Source organism: Pinus tabuliformis, chromosome 2_1 (genome assembly GCF_031772625.1).
Source record: "Pinus tabuliformis cultivar Carrire ecotype Pingquan chromosome 2_1, CPIR1, whole genome shotgun sequence".
NCBI lineage: Eukaryota > Viridiplantae > Streptophyta > Pinopsida > Pinales > Pinaceae > Pinus > Pinus tabuliformis.
Window position 1 is genome coordinate 107408924 of NC_142299.1, and position 18453 is coordinate 107427376.

Consider the following 18453-nt stretch of genomic DNA (forward strand, 5'->3'; position numbering starts at 1 on the left):
ACTAGTGATCACATTTACAGGGAGTAGAATGCCATAGCTGAAGCCTTATCCAAACAAGGGTGCAACAAAATTTATGGGGACATCACTTTCTCTTATTTTGCAATGATACTCTTCTTAGAGTTTGGAAAATACCTATTACATATACAATTTTAGTAAAATATGTTACACAATTGATATTTCTGGCAATAGTTTTTGTGTGATTAAGATGATGTTGGGAAAAATAATATGTCAACATGAGAGACTACATTTTGTGGCATGTCATAAAAAATTTGGACTATGTAGATTTGGTTATACATAAACATTGTACAAAGTATTGTATGTGGTTTTATTTTACTACTCAAGTACAAGTTTAAATTTATTAGTAGAATATACCAAATATGAGGTATATCTAGACACATTTTACATATATAAAAAGCTTTCTATTAATAGAAAAATTGTTGGTTTCTTTTTAATAATAAAAAGTTTAATGGTTTTTTATTTTTCAAGGAAGAATCAAAGCCCAAAATCCTTGTAACTTGATGAAAACCACATCTCACCTACCAAATGAAATGAAGAAAGTTCCACATATTCATGTTGAAGGAAACCGCCAAAACCCATGCACTAAATAGTGTATGCACTGCAGACAAAGAGTATCTCTTTCTCTATCAAAATTTTCCAAACCAACAGCGAACTTAGTAGGTAGAAAGTATTAGAAAATCAGAGAGATGCACAAGAGTGAATTCAAATCTCATTAAACAAACTACCTGGGCAACCAATACATTATATATGCACACATAGGTAGCTTCTAGGACAATCTAGATCCAAATAATTCAGATCACCAACTCACAACACAAACGACGAAGACACAACTCACAATAGATAGACTCAAACACTAACTACGAGAACACAACTCATAAACTCTATCTTGACATATCATTTCTACATTATTCCAACATCCCCCCTAATGGATAAATGGATTTTCAACAATTCTTAATTGTTGTCTACATATGTCAAAGTTCATCTTTCCAAGAGGCTTGGTAAATATGTCAACTACATGCTCACTTGTATTACAATACACTAAATGAATCTCATTTTATTTTATCTTTTCTCTTACAAAATGATGTTGGACTTCAATTTGTTTAGTTCTTGTATGATAAATTGGATTATTTTCTAGCTTCATGGAACTCTGGTTGCCACATTTGATGCTTGTTGGTCCTCTTTGTTTTTCTCCAACATCTTCAATAATACTCCTTAACCAAATAGCTTCATAAGTTGCATTGGTCAAGGCTTTGTATTTAGCTTTTGTGGATGACAAGGAAACAATTGGTTGTTTCTTACTGCTCCATGATATGACCCCCCATCCTAAATTGAATGCATATCTAGAGGTTGATCTTCTATCATCAGGATTTCCAGCCCAATCTAAATCACCAAATCCTGCCAACTCAACATTAGATTCATCAGTATAAAAAATACCAAAATAAAGTGTTCCCTTCATAAATAAAAGGACTTTCTTTGTTGCTTTCCAATGGATTTCACAAGGCTTTGCCATAAATTGACTAAGGATGCTGACAGAATATGCTATATCTCGCTTGGTAGTGGTGAGGTAGTTCAAACTTCCCACCAATTCACGATACAAAGTTCCATTCACTTATTTCGATCCATCATCATTGTACAACTTGGCATTATGTTCCAAATGAGTAGACACTAGTTTGCATTCAAACATATGAAATCTTTCAATGATTGTCTTTGCATATTTGCTTTGTGTGATGATTGTCTTACCAGATTCCTTCCAAATTTCAAAACCCAAACAATAATGCAATTCACCATGGTCCTTCATTTCAAATACCTATGACAACTGAATTTTAATTTCTTCAATCAACCTGAGTGCGCTGCTTGTTATGATAATATCATCAACGTACAAAGATATCAAGGCAACATTCCCATCTTCATCTCTCTTGATGTACAAGCTAGGATCATGTTTGCTTCTCACAAAACCTTTTCCATGAAAGAATGAATCAATTTTCACATACCAAGATCTTGGTGCTTGTTTCAAACCATACAAATCTTTGTTTAACATGCAAACAAGATGATCCTCTCCTTGCTTTACAAACCCTTCATGTTGAATCAAATAAATGTCTTCTTTTAATTCACCATTCAAGAAAGCAGATTTGACATCTAACTGATGCATTTTCCAATTTTGTTTTGTAGCTAATGCAATCATGATTCTAATTGTATTCATTTTAGCTACATGCGAAAAATTATACTCATAATTAATGCCTTCTTTTTTTGAATAGCCTTTTGCAACCAATCTAGCTTTATACTTATCAATACTACCATCAACATTAAACTTTGGTTTGAACAACCATTTGCATCCTATGGGAACTTTATCTTTGGGCAATTGTGTTAATTCCCATGTGTCATTCTTCATTATAGAGTTGTATTCCTCATTCATTGCATCTCTCCATTCTTTATATTCTTTAGCTTCTTCATAACTTGAGGGTTCTACAACATTCATTACATGAGACATTAATGCATAATATTTATATCTTATAGGTGGCTGAATTTGACATGATGACCTCCTTAGAGTTTTACTGCTTTCATCCTTCTTCCTGCTTTGTGGAGTCTCTTGTTCTCTTCTTGGAGTTTGATGACTGTTGGATGCTTCCTGCTCTTGAACCTGTACATGTTATTGTTTACAACATGCTTCTATTTTGACATAATAATCAATATCATGCCATACACATGTGTTATTCATTTTATCACCTTCATCTACATTTTCATGAAACACCACATCCCTACTTGCAAGCAATCTATGTGAAGTAGGATCAAACAACTTGTATGCCTTTTGATCATCACAATAACTAATGAATGTGCACTTAATTGATTTTTGCATCAAGTTTTCTTCTTTCATCTTTTGGAATATGTGCAAATGCCTTGCATCCAAAAACTCTTAAATGATTCACTTTTGGTTTATATCCATAAAATGCTTCAAAAGGTGTTTTTAGATCTAAAATTTTGGTTGGACTCCTATTTTTCAAATAAACAGCAGTATTAATGGCTTCAGCCCAAAAACCATTAGAGATATTTTTACCTTGAAGCATACTTCGTGCACATTCCACTAGTGTTCTATTTTTCCTCTCAGCGACTCCATTTTGCTGAGGTGTATGAGGCACTGTAAATTGTTGTAGAATCCCATGACTTTTGCAATATTGATTAAAATCTCTTGATTTGTATTCTCCCCCCTAATCAGATCTGAGAATTTTGATGTATTTCCCAGTTTTTTTTTTCCACCATGTTTTTGAATTCCTTAAAGTACTAAAAAACATCACTTTTATTTCTTATGAAATAGACCCAAGTGTAACTAGATCTATCATCAACAAAAATAAGAAAGTGCAATGCTCCTCTAAGAGATCTAGTTTGCATAGGTCCACATACATCAGTATGAATTAATTCAAGTATTTCTCTTTGCTTTTTTTCTTCATGTATAAGAAATTTCTCTGTATGTTGCTTTCCAAGTGCACATGCTTCACATTCGACATGATTATTCTTCATAACAGGAAGACCTTCAACCATTACTTTTCTTTGAAGTAATATTAAATCATTGTGATTTAAATGACCATACCTTTGATGCCATAACTTTTATGTTGACATTGTTGTAGATGCCAATGCTTGATGCCCTGTCCTGGTCACATTCATCTTATACAAGCCTCCAACTCCGGTACCTGTGGAAATAACCTTGTAGGGTTCCTGAATATCTTTAACAACACATTGTGATTTGAAAAATTCCACCTTTAGATCTTGATCAACAATAGTAGAAACATAATTTTATTTTATTTTTATACCAGGAACATACATCACATCATGGATCTGTCTCTCTTTTCCATTACACAACATCACACCTATTATTCCATATATTTGAAATTAAAGGGATCTATTATCTCTTAGATAAACACATGTTCCATCAATGTTCTCATGATATTCATCAAACCAATTCTCGTTACAAGACATATGGAGTGATGCACCATAATCAATGAACCAAGCATTCACATCATTAGTCTCAACAGACAATGCAGCATCAGAAACAAACAATTTGAGATTTTTAAATCCATCATTGATTGAGGTGTATTTGTCCACAAAATTCCCATTATGCCTTCTGTTTCTCTGTTTAGACTCATTATATTTCCTTTTATAGCAATCTTTAGCATGATGTCCAGGTTTGCCACAATAATAACAATCATCATTTCTCTTATCATGAACTAGAAATTTAGATTGTGCCATACCTTTCTGCTTTGCTTGAAAATTTCCTCCTTTGCTTTTGTTCCATAGCTTGCCTTTGTATGGTTGCTTACCCTTGGCTACCAATGCCAAATCTGAATTGTTTGAGCCCAAATTGAAGTTCTTCATCCTCTCTTCCTGTTGTAGAATAATACTTGTAAGTTCATCAAAAATCGGAGGCTTCTCTCTAGCTAAAAGACTTGAAACAAAAATTTGATAATCTTGCACTAAGCCATTTAATGTGATGGTGACGAAGTCAGTATTGGACACCTTTTCACCAATGTCTCTGAACTTATCACTTAGCTCTTTGACACAGAAAATAAAATTTCTTATACTTTCATTGGCCTCCATTTTAATTAACAAAAGCTTGGTCTTCAAGAACAAAATCTGGTTAGTATTAGATGTTTCATACAAGCTTTTGAGAACATCCCATGTTTCTTTAGATGTTTTACAATCCCTAATATGAGGAATGATGTTGTCCTTAACTGACATTCGTAGCAATTTCTTTGCTTTTGTTTCTCGTTTTTCCCAATCTTGAATAGCTGCAACACCAGTGGGTTTGGGCTCCACCCCACTCACTATGGGCCACAAATTATTTCCCTCTAAAACTGTTAATACCTTGAATTTCCAATTTGCATAATTTCCTCCATTAAGCCTTGTGGACTCATTCAAATAAGTTTCAGCCAACAAATTTGACATAATGACAAAAAAAAGTCACCCGATCTACACCCAAACTCACCTGATCTACACCCAAATTCACCAGATCCAAAACCAAATGCATGGGATCTAAAAAAACAAGACTTAATCTTGCTTCCAATAAAAAACAAAGCCAAAATTGCTTCTTATTTCTCCATTTTTTACCACATAATTTTAATTTCCTTTTTAATCAAATACACACAATTTTTAACTTTCACCCAAAAGAAAATATTTAACTCCTTAGTAAATTCGTTTTCACCATAAAAAAAAGTTTTAATCCCTTATTTCTCCATTAAAAAACTTAACATTTACAAACAAAATTTCCTTATGAAAACTTTATACATGAACGTGACTTAAAAAATAGTGAATTGGTTCAAGGTGAAAAGTGAACTCTTCAACTGGGAAACACTAGATTTTCACAAAACAACAATTACTTACGGCATGCTTCACTTTATTATTCCACTTTCCATCTGCTCCGTTTTGATTGACCGAAGAGTTCCCAAATGTGTCTACAGTTGATCTGCACATCACTACCTGGAACCGAACTATTATAGGGAACCTATGACAAGGCGTGTTAATACATCCCACCTACAGATTCAGATTGCACACAACGGTTGCAGATAGCCAACCAGAACTGAAGTTTGATTGTACAGAACACTGCAGACAGGGAACACTTCAGCGATTTTTCTCAACCAAAACATCAAAAACTTGGGAGCAACACAGTAACAATAAGATCTCACAGCCTTCACGGATCTGAACCCTATTTCTCTGAGATCTTAAGTCTCACTAGATATAAACAAACAGCTTGGACAACCAATACATTATATAGGCACACATAGGCAGCTTCTAGGACAATTTAGATCCAAATAATTAGGATGACCAACTCACAACACAAACTATGAAGACACAACTCATGACAGATAAACTCAAACACTAACTATGAGAACACAACTCTATCTGGACATATCATTTCTACATTATTCCAACAAAAGAAAGAAGAGCAATAAATGTACTCACATCTAGACTTGATTGGCTCCAACGCACCATGGGAAAACGTGAACTACAACGAAGGTGGAAGTTTAACTCATTTGTACACAAGTTCTAATTTTGATTTGATATGAGAAGCATCTACACAGTGAGACTGAGCAATGAGAACCTCTAGTGTCATTTTTCAATTCCAGTAACACTGGTATAAGAAAAAATGATGTCACTGCAGTTTACATGTTAAAATCAATAATGGACGTGCTCCTAGACTGTAATATCACTGAGATGAAGTGGGACCCAAAAGCCCACAAGTATTGTGACCATGTGAACACCAAACCACCCGCATAAAATGGTATACTCGCTGCGCACAAAAATATCTCACTATCAAAACAGTTCACAATGTGGCCGACTCGCAGTGGTTAGAAAACAAAGGCAAGGATTGTGCTCAAATTTGGACATTGACTCACTCCAACACCACCATGGGAATGTTTAATTGAAGAATTTATATAAAACCCACATTTAGGTACCTCGGGTTGCCATTGATGTCACATTCTTTGCAGCCGTTGAATACACCATGGAGAAACGTAAAATGTGTTGCGTTGTTGTGTGACTATGAAGGTTGCTACAAAGCCTATTTACAAGTTATGTGGTTCATGATATTGTAACAAAGCCTATTTACAAATTAATATATTTATGGTAAAGTGGGGTGAATCCAAAATCATGTTATATTGTAAGTATTAAGTTTATATTTGCTTATTAATTAAATTTAACTATGGTTCGAAAATCATTATTTTAATTTATATGGTAAATTCAATCTTGATTTGTAATTACTATTTATATGTAATATATTTTAACGTGATATGTATATTAAAATAATAAAAACAAAATTATAATATAACAAATTGAATTTTATTAATTTTAAGTTTTTATTATTAATTCAATCAACATTTAAAGGTATAGTAGACACTATAACTCCCTCATACTCTGCATTTATTTGAGACTACATTTAGACCACTGGAACATAGGCATGTCTATTTTCAGAAAGGGTTTCTAGAATTTAATTTAATTATCAATACATGTTAGGTGGATGGTAGAATATTTTAGAATATTCTTAATAGTAGACACAAATCAAAGTCTAAGATTTGTTTTTGAAAGTAGTTATTCCTATGTCTGAAGTAACTATTTTGATTCTTATTATGGATTTACCAACTATTTAATTTATATGGTTGCACTAATCTTTATGCTGATAAACATGTCTTATTTGAATTGGACTTCCAAAACTTTAATTTAAGTATTAACAATAATGAAGTGAATGACCAAGATTTAAACTTCATAAAATATTCTAGAATATTCTTAGTAGTATACACAAATCAAATGCCAATATTCTTTATTTCCAAAATAGTTATGCATTTTTTTGTCTTTTCAATTAAATTTATAAATTTAAAAAAATCTTATAAATAAGTGTCCTATAAAATGAGTTATAATTTTTGGAACATCTAGTATTAATAAACCATAGTATTGAACCATGATATTGTAACAAAACCTAAAATATTCATAATAAAGTGAAATAAAACTCCAAAATTATTAATTATTGTTATATATATATATATATATATATATATATATATATATATATATATATATATATATATATATATATATATATATAGATATAGATATAGAACATCATAAATAAATATTTAAGGTTTATAATAAATTAATAATTTTCTAATTAAATCTTATAATCCAAATTAATAACAATAAATTATATAAACTAAATTTAAAATTAGAACACTCTTATCCAAAACAATTCCAAAAAAATACCAAAATATTATAATGATAGATAAAAATCAGACTTGAATTAAAAAAGAAGGAGTTACAGCTCACAGGTGAGTACTGCACCTGGAGACTGCACTCAAACAAAGAGAACTCTCTCCGTACACTCTACTTACATCAAATGAGCAATTACATCATTAAGTACTTTACTAGAGATCAGGAAGTTGCAACCAAACTCCTAAACTCTAGGAACAAATCCTAAACTAAGGAGATACATTACAACTTGTGTAACCATTTCTCCATTAATACAAAATAATATTAATTATTTTCAACTCCCCCCCTTAATGGAGAAAGGATTATCCTGAACTCCTAGCATCCCTCTAAACAATTCAAACTTTACATGCCCAAGAGGCTTAGTAAAAATATCAGCCATGTTATCACAAGTTTTACAATATTCAACACATATCTCTTTTGACTGTAGTTTCTCTCGATGAAACAGAGCTACAGTGCTCTGCTTTTTGCTGCTCCATGCTATGACCCCGGATCCAATGCTAAATGCGTAACCTGTGATAGATCTTCGATCATCCAAGTTACCTGCCCAATCGGAATCTGAAAAACCTGCTAGAATAACATCAGAAGTGTCAGTGTACAAAATGCCATAATTACTAGTACCACTAATATACCTCAACACACTTTTTGTTGCGACCCAGTGACTTTTGAGTGGTTTTGACATGAACTGGCTCAACACACTAACAGAATATGTCAAATCTGGTCTAGTTGTAGTCAGATATATCAAACTTCCAACTAGCTGTCTATACATGGTTGCATCTGCCTCTTTAGTACCATCGTCACTGCTCAACTTTAAGTTCTGTTGTAATGGTGTTGCTGCTGATCTGCACTGCTCTATTTTGAACCTTTCCAGCAAGCTTCTGGCATACTTCCCTTGAGTAAGAAAGGTTTGTCCAGTGTCTTTCCATACCTCCAATCCCAAGCAATAATGAAGGTTTCTGAGGTCTTTCCATCTCATACACTTGTGACATCTGATTTCTTTGATCAGATTGTTAGCATTCCCTGTTATGATCATATCATCTACATACAAAGAAATCAAAATAATTTGCCTCTGTTTATTAAACATGGTATATAGATTTGGATCATTCAAGCTCTTATGAAAGCCATGCTGTACAAAAAATGAGTCAATTTTCTCTTACCACAACCTGGGTTCCTGTTTTAAACCCTAAAGTGCCTTTTTCAATTTACACACAAGATGTTCCTGCCCCTTTTTCACAAAACCTTCAGGCTGTACAAAATAAATTCCTTCCTTCAAGTCACCATTCAGAAATGCAGACTTAACATCTCGCTGGTGTAGCTGCCATTTCTGTTTTGTTTCTAAGGAAATTAACATTCTAATGGTGTTTAATTTGGCTACAGGAGCAAAGGTGTCATCGAAATCTATTCCCTCTTGCTCTGAGGAACCCTTTGCTACCAGTCTAGCTTTAAGTTTCTCTGTACTTCCATCTGCATTTATTTTTGGTTTATACAATGATTTTCATCCTATGGGGGTTTTACCTTCATGCAATTCAACCAAATCCCAAGTATGGTTTCTGTTTATTGATTCTATTTCCTCATACATTGCAACCCTCCATGCATCAGATTTACTTGCTTCCTCATAATTTTCAGGTTCTACAATGTTTAAAAACTTTGACATTAATGCATAGTCTTTCAATTTAGAAGGTAATCGAGTATTCCTACTTGATCTCCTTGGTAGGGGACTTACCTCAAATCTGTCTATTTCAGCCTTTTCTGGGCTTGCATTATTGATTACATTTTCTGTTACTTCTTCTTCTTGTTTCTACTCTTTCTCTTCATCTTCCTTACTGTTTTCTTCCATTAGCAATGGAATGTCCCAATCACTGTTAGAGTCATCCTTTCCTTCTTCAACCTGTTCTAGTTCTAACATTGTAAATACCCCAGGATTCCCAAGATTGAAAGGACCAACATGTTCACCCTCCATAAGTCGCATAAGGCCTTCAACCAGATCAGAAACGAACTGGAAGCTCCGTGTCTGTTCCCCATTTCCATAGACTGTCAAAGGCTCCTTGCGCAAAGCCTGAGAAACAAAATTACTTGCAACTCGACCATGATAAAGGCACATTCGCGGACCGTATGTATTGAAAATTCGAGCAATCCAAACCTCAACATTTGCTCCCATAGTCAGAGTTTCAGCTGTTCTCTTACCCACATCATAGCAACTACAGACTCTGATGGGATTAACAGAGCCCCAGTAAGCTTCAGTTTGAGGATGTTCAAGAGGATCTCCATAAACCTCACTAGTGCTTGTAAGCAGAAAACATGCCCCAACACGCTTGGCAAGTCTGGATATGTTAAAGATTCCCACATAATTAGCTTTGATAGTCTTCACATGATTGTGTTTATAATGCACAGGGGAAGCAGGGCAAGCCAAATAATAGATCTGATCAACCTCCAACAAGAAGGGTTCCACAACATCATGCCTTATCCGTTCAAACCTCGGATTTCCAAAATGATGAAAAACATTCTCCTTCCTTCCTATGAAGAAATTGTCGACAACAATAACACTATCGCCTCTTGCCATGAGCCTTTCAAGTAGATGACTACCAACAAAGCCAGCTTCACCCGTCACGACAACTCGCAGGGACTTTCTCTTCAAACCTAGGGGCACTTTAGCCCCCGAATTTACCATCGAACCCGAATGATACTGAGCAAACAGAGAAACAGGAGTCTCATAAACAACTCGATGAGGTTTTTCGGGCATAAACCTTCCATTTTCATTGACATTAGAAGCCAAAAAAACAAGCTGAAGGATAAAGAAAGTCGATGTGATGGCGATACCTATCAAAATAAACAGTAGCCGCTACTCCCTGAGCAAATAATCTACTGGCCTGATAATAAACCACGTCTTTTGTGGCTTAAGAGAGTACTCATCACTGCTATTCATATTGGACTGATAAAATTTATGATCCTCTGATGAAAAAGTCTTCAATGAGCCACCACCGGGCAAGTCCGATCTGCTGCCACCAAACAGATTAGGAACTCAAATGCGCCACCACCAGGCAAATCCGATCTGCTGCCATCGAACATATCAGGAACTCTAATGCGCCACCACCAAGCAAATCTGATCTGTTGCCACCGAACAGATCAGGAACTCTAATGTGCCACCACCGGGCAAATCCGATCTGCTGCCACCAAACAGATCAGGAACTCCAATGCGCCACCACCAGGAAAATCTGATCTACTGCCATCGAACAGATCAGGAACTCAAATGCGCCACCACCGGGAAAATCCTATCTGCTGCCACCGAACAAATTAGGAAATCCAATGCGCCACCACCGGGCAAATCCGATCTGCTTCCACCGAGTAGATCAGAAACTTCAATGCGCCACCACCGGGCAACTCTGATCTGCTAAAAATTACAGATTTTCCACAGAAAAAGAGGTTGGCGCTTCTTGACGGTGAAATACCTGCGCCGAAAACAAAATCAATGCGTCTTATGAAATTGGCGCGACTAAGGATTCATTTTCCACGCCAATAGTACTTTCTATATCTCTCAAAACTGTGCCAAATTGCGCGACTGTTTGCGACGAAACCACGCCAACCCTATTTTCCGTTCAGAGATGATCAATCATCTAAGACCTGTCTTCAAGTGTTACTGCAGTCCACCTGATTCTACGAATGCTTCTATATACTCCACCGCCACTATAGTTCTGTAATCAATGATGCATCCTAAAAAAAAAGTTAAGGCTATCCCTACTCTGTGCTCTGATACCAAGATAAAAATTAGACTTGAATTGAAAAAGAATGAGTTACAGCTCACAGGTGAGTACTGCACCTGGAGACTGCACTCAAACAAAGAGAACTTTCTCCGTACACTCTACTTACATCAAATGAGCAATTACATCATTAAGTACTTTACTAGAGATCAAGAAGTTGCAACCAAACTCCTAAACTCTAAGAACAAATCCTAAACTAAGGAGATACGTTACAACTTGTGTAACCATTTCTCCATTAATACAAAATAATATTAATTATTTTCAACTCACCCCCTTAATGGAGAAAGGATTATCCTGAACTCCTAGCATCCCTCTAAACAATTCAAACTTTACATGTCGAAGAGGCTTAGTAAAAATATCAGTCATGTTATCACAAGTTTTACAATATTCAACACATATCTCTTTTGGTTGTAGTAACTCTCGATGAAACAGAGCTACAGTGCTCTACTTTTTTCTGCTCCATGCTATGACCCCGGATCCAATGCTAAATGAGTAACCTGTGATAGATCTTCGATCATCCAGGTTACCTGCCCAATAAGAATCTGAAAAACCTGCTAGAATAACATCAGAAGTGTTAGTGTACAAAATGCCATAATTACTAGTACCACTAATATACCTCAACACACTTTTTGTTGCGACCTAGTGACTTTCAAGTGGTTTTGACATGAACTGGATCAACACACTAACAGAACATGTCAAATCTGGTCTAGTTGTAGTCAGATATATCAAACTGCCAACTAGTTGTCTATACATGGTTGCATCCGCCTCTTAAGTACCGTCGTCATTGCTCAAATTTAAGTTCTGTTGTAATGGTGTTGCTGTTGATCTGCACTGCTCTATTCTGAACCTTTCCAGCAAGCTTCTGGCATACTTCCCTTGAGTAAGAAAGGTTTGTCCAGTGTCTTTCCATACCTCCAATCCCAAGCAATAATGAAGGTTTCTGAGGTCTTTCCATCTCATACACTTGTGACATCTGATTTCTTTGATCAGATTGTTAGCATTCCCTGTTATGATCATATCATCTACATACAAAGAAATCAAAATAATTTGCCTCTGTTTATTAAACTTGGTATATAGATTTGGATCATTCAAGCTCTTATGAAAGCCATGCTATACAAAAAATGAGTCAATTTTCTCATACCACAACCTGGGTTCCTGTTTTAAACCATAAAGTGCCTTTTTCAATTTACACACAAGATGTTCCTGCCCCTTTTTCACAAAACCTTCAGGCTGTACTAAATAGATTTATTCCTTCAAGTCCCCATTCAAAAATGCAGACTTAACATCTAGGTGGTGTAGCTGCCATTTATGTTTTGTTGCTAAGGAAATTAACATTCTAATGGTGTTTAATTTGGCTACAGGAGCAAAGGTGTCATCAAAATCTATTCCCTCTTGCTGTGAGTAACCCTTTGCTACCAGTCTAGCTTTAAGTTTCTCTATACTCCCATCTGCATTTATTTTTGTTTTATACAACCATTTTAATCCTATGGGGGTTTTACCTTCAAGCAATTCAACCAAATCCCAAGTATGGTTTCTGTTTATTGATTCTATTTCCTCATACATTGCATCCCTCCATGCATCAGATTTACTTGCTTCCTCATAATTTGCAGGTTCTACAATGTTTAAAAACTTTGACATTAATGCATAGTCTTTCAATTTAGAAGGTAATCGAGTATTCCTACTTGATCTCCTTGGTAGGGTACTTACCTCAAATCTGTCTATTTCAGCCTTTTCTGGGCTTGCATTATTGATTACATTTCCTGTTACTTCTTCTTCTTGTTTTTGCTCTTGCTCTTCATCTTCCTTACTGTTTTCTTCCATTAGCAATGGAATGTCCTAATCACTGTTAGAGTCATCCTTTCCTTCTTCAACCTGTTCTAGTTCTAACATTGTAAATTCCCCAGGATTCCCAAGATTGAAAGGACCAACATGTTCACCCTCCATAAGTCGCATAAGGCCTTCAACCAGATCAGAAACGAACTGGAAGCTCCGTGTCTGTTCCCCATTTCCATAGACTATCAAAGGCTCCTTGCGCAAAGCCTGAGCAACAAAATTACTTGCAACCTGACCATCATCAAGGCACATTCGCGGACCGTATGTATTGAAAATTCGAGCAATCCGAACCTCAACATTTGCTCCCATAGTCAGAGTTTCGGTTGTTCTCTTACCCACATCATAGCAACTGCGGACTCCGATGGGATTAACAGAGCCCCGGTAAGCTTTAGTTTGAGGATGTTCAAGAGGATCTCCATAAACCTCACTAGTGCTTGTAAGTAGAAAACGTGCCCCAACACGCTTGGCAAGTCTGGATATGTTCAAGATTCCCACATCATTAGCTTTGATAGCCTTCACAGGATTGTGTTTGTAATGCACAGGGGAAGCAGGGCAAGCCAAATAATAGATCTGATCAACCTCCAACAAGAAGGGTTCCACAACATCATGCCTTATTTGTTCAAACCTCGGATTGCCAAAATGATGCAAAACATTCTCCTTCCTTCCTGTGAAGAAATTGTCGACAACAATAACACTATCGCCTCTGCCATGAACCTGTCAAGTAGACGACTACCAACAAAGCCAGCTCCACCCATCACGACAACTCGCAGGGACTTTCTCTTCAAATCTAGGGGCACTTTAGCCCCCGAATTTACCATCAAACTCAAATGATACTGAGCAAACCGAGAAACAAGAGTCCCATAAACAACCCGATGAGGTTTTTCGGGCACAAACCTTCCATTTTCATTGATAGTAGAAGCCAAACAAATAGGCTGAAGGATAAAGAAAGTCGATGTGATGGTGATTCCTATCAAAATAAATAGCAGCCGCTGCTCCCTGAGAAAATAATCTACTGGCCTGAAAATAAACCACGTCTTTTCTGGCTTAAGAGAGTACTCATCACTGTTATTCATATTGGACTGATAAAATTTCTGATCCTATGATGAAAAAGCCTTCAATGAGCCACCACCGGGCAAATCCGATCTGCTGCCACCAAACAGATCAGGAACTCAAATACGCCTACACCAGGAAAATCCGATCTGCTCCCACTGAACAGATCAGGAACTCCAATGCGCCACCACCGGGCAAATCCGATCTGTTGCCACTGAACAGATCAGGAACTCCAATGCGCCACCACCGGGCAAATCCGATCTGCTGCCACCAAACAGATCACGAACTCCAATGCGCCACCACCGGGCAAATCCGATCTACTACCACCGAACAGATCAGGAACTCAAATCCGCCACCACTGAGCAAATTCGATCTGCTGCCACCGAACAAATCAGGAACTCCAATGCGCCACCATCGGGCAAATCCTATCTGCTGCCACCGAGTAGATCAGGAACTTCAATGCGCCACCACCAGGCAACTCCGATCTACTAAAAATTGCAGATTTTCCACAGAAAAAGAGGTTGGTGCTTCTCGACGGCGAAATACCTGCGCCGAAAACAAAATCGATGCGTCTTACGAAATTGGCGCGACTAAGGCTTGATTTTCCCTGCCAATAGCACTCTCTATATCTCTCAAAACTACGCCAAATTGAACGACTGTTTGCGACGAAACCACGCCAACCCTATCTTCCGCTCAGAGATGATCAGTCATCTAAGACCTGTCTTCAGGTGTTACTGCAGTCCACCTGATTCTACAAATGCTTCTATATAATCCACCGCCACTATAGTTCTGTAATCAATGATGCATCCTAAAAAAAAAATTAAGGCTATCCCTACTCTGTGCTCTGATACCAAGATAAAAATTAGACTTGAATTGAAAAAGGAGTTACAGCTCACAGATGAGTACTGCACCTGGAGACTGCACTCAAACAAAGAGAACTCTCTCCGGACACTCTACTTACATCAAATGAGCAATTACATCATTAAGTACTTTACTAGAGATCAGGAAGTTGCAACCAAACTCCTAAACTCTAGAAACAAATCCAAAACTAAGGAGATACGTTACAACTTGTGTAACCATTTCTCCATTAATACAAAATAATATTAATTATTTTCAACTCCCCCCCTTAATGGAGAAAGGATTATCCTGAACTCCTAGCATCCCTCTAAACAATTCAAACTTTACATGCCCAAGAGGCTTAGTAAAAATATCAGCCATGTTATCACAAGTTTTACAATATTCAACACATATCTCTTTTGACTGCAGTTTCTCTCGATGAAACAGAGCTACAGTGCTCTACTTTTTTGTGCTCCATGCTATGACCCCAGATCCAATGCTAAATGTGTAACCTGTGATAGATCTTCGATCATCCAAGTTACCTGCCCAATCGGTATATGAAAAAGCTGCTAGAATAACATCAGAAGTGTCAGTGTACAAAATGCCATAATTACTAGTACCACTAATATACCTCAACACACTTTTTGTTGCGACCCAGTGACTTTCGAGTGGTTTTGACATGAATTGGCTCAACACACTAATAGAATATGTCAAATCTGGTCTAGTTGTAGTCAGATATATCAAACTTCCAACTAGTTGTCTATACATGGTTGCATCCGCCTCTTTAGTACCGTCGTCACTGCTCAACTTTAAGTTCTGCTGTAATGGTGTTGTTGCTGATCTGGACTGCTCTATTCTGAACCTTTCCAGTAAGCTTCTGGCATACTTCCCTTGAGTAAGAAAGGTTTGTCCAGTGTCTTTCCATACCTCCAATCCCAAGCAATAATGAAGGTTTCTGAGGTCTTTCCATCTCATACACTTGTGACATCTGATTTCTTTGATCAGATTGTTAGCATTCCCTGTTATGATCATATCATCTACATACAAAGAAATCGAAATAATTTGCCTCTGTTTATTAAACTTGGTATACAGATTTGGATCATTCAAGCTCTTATGAAAGCTATGTTGTACAAAAAATGAGTCAATTTTCTTATACCACAACCTGGGTTCCTGTTTTAAACCATAAAGTGCCTTTTTCAATTTACACACAAGATGTTCCTGCCCCTTTTTCACAAAACCTTCAGGCTGTACTAAATAAATTTCTTCCTTCAAGTCACCATTCAGAAATGCAGAATTAACATCTAGCTGGTGTAGCTGCCATTTCTGTTTTGTTTCTAAGGAAATTAACATTCTAATGGTGTTTAATTTGGCTACAGGAGCAAAGGTGTCATCGAAATCTATTCCCTCTTGCTGTGAGTAACCCTTTGCTACCAGTCTAGCTTTAAGTTTCTCTATACTCCCATTTGCATTTACTTTTGGTTTATACAGCCATTTTCATCCTATGGGGGTTTTACCTTCAGGCAATTCAACAAAATCCCAAGTATGGTTTCTGTTTATTGATTCTATTTCCTCATACATTGCAACCCTCCATGCATCATATTTACTTGCTTCCTCATAATTTGCAAGTTCTACAATGTTTAAAAACTTTGACATTAATGCATAGTCTTTAATTTAGAAGGTAATCGAGTAATCCTACTTGATCTCCTTGGTAGGGGACTTACCCCAAATCTATCTATTTCAGCCTTTTCTGGGCTTGCATTATTGATTAAATTTCTTGTTACTTCTTGTTCTTTTTTCTGCTCTTGCTCTTCATCTTCCTTACTATTTTCTTCCATTAGCAATGGAATGTCCTAATCACTGTTAGAGTCATCCTTTCCTTCTTCAACCTGTTCTAGCTCTAATATTGTAAATTCCCCAGGATTCCCAAGATTGAAAGGACCAACATGTTCACCCTCCATAAGTCGGATAAGGCCTTCAACCAGATCAGAAACGAACTGGAAGCTCCGTGTCTGTTCCCCATTTCCATAGACTGTCAAAGGCTCCTTGCGCAAAGCCTGAGCAACAAAATTACTTGCAACCCGACCATCATCAAGGCACATTCGCAGACCATATGTATTGAAAATTCGAGCAATCCAAACCTCAACATTTGCTCCCATAGTCAGAGTTTTAGCTATTCTCTTACCCACATCATAGCAACTGCAGACTCCGATGGGATTAACAGAGCCCCAGTAAGCTTCAGTTTGAGGATGTTCAAGAGGATCTCCATAAACCTCACTAGTGCTTGTAAGCAGAAAACGTGCCCCAACACGCTTGGCAATTCTGGATATGTTCAAGATTCCGACATCATTAGCTTTGATAGTCTTCACAGGATTGTGTTTGTAATGCACAGGGGAAGCAGGGCAAGCCAAATAATAGATCTGATCAACCTCCAATAAGAAGGGTTCCACAACATCATGCCTTATCTGTTCAAACCTCGGATTGCCAAAATGATGCAAAACATTCTCCTTCCTTCCTGTGAAGAAATTGTCGACAACAATAACACTATCGCCTCTTGCCATGAGCATGTCAAGTAGATGACTACCAACAAAGCCAGCTCCACCCGTCACAACAACTCGCAGGGACTTTCTCTTCAAACCTAGGGCCACTTTAGCCCCCAAATTTACCATCGAACCCAAATGATATTGAGCAAACAGAGAAACGGGAGTCTCATAAACAACCCGATGAGGTTTGTCGGGCACAAACCTTCCATTTTCATTGACATTAGAAGCCAAAAAAACAGGCTGAAGGATAAAGAAAGTCGATGTGATGGCGATTCCTATCAAAATAAAAAGCAACCGCTACTCCCTGAGCAAATAATCTACTGGCCTGATAATAAACCACGTCTTTTGTGGCTTAAGAGAGTACTCATCACTGTTATTCATATTGGACTGATAAAATTTCTGATCCTCTGATGAATAAGTCTTCAATGAGCCACCACCGGGCAAGTCCGATCTGCTGCCACCAAATAGATCAGGAAGTCAAATGCGCCACCACCGGGCAAATCCGATCTGCTGCCACCGAACAGTTCAAGAACTCCAATGCGCCACCACCGGGCAAATCCGATCTGCTGCCATCGAACAGATCAGGAACTCCAATGCGCCACCACCGGGCAAATCCGATCTGCTGCCACCAAACAGATCAGGAACTCCAATGCGCCACCACCGGGCAAATCCGATCT

General features: G+C 37.1%; 3 pseudogenes; all 3 read right to left on the reverse strand.

The window, feature by feature from the left end:
• LOC149199015 (UDP-glucuronic acid decarboxylase 4 pseudogene) overlaps window positions 1–10684 on the reverse strand; it is a 57725-nt pseudogene extending 47041 nt beyond the window's left edge.
• Window positions 10685–10725: 41 nt separating this feature from the next.
• LOC149199016 (UDP-glucuronic acid decarboxylase 2-like) lies at window positions 10726–14422 on the reverse strand (annotated as a pseudogene).
• Window positions 14423–17086: 2664 nt separating this feature from the next.
• On the reverse strand, window positions 17087–18157 carry LOC149199017 (UDP-glucuronic acid decarboxylase 2 pseudogene; annotated as a pseudogene).
• Window positions 18158–18453: the final 296 nt, after the last annotated feature.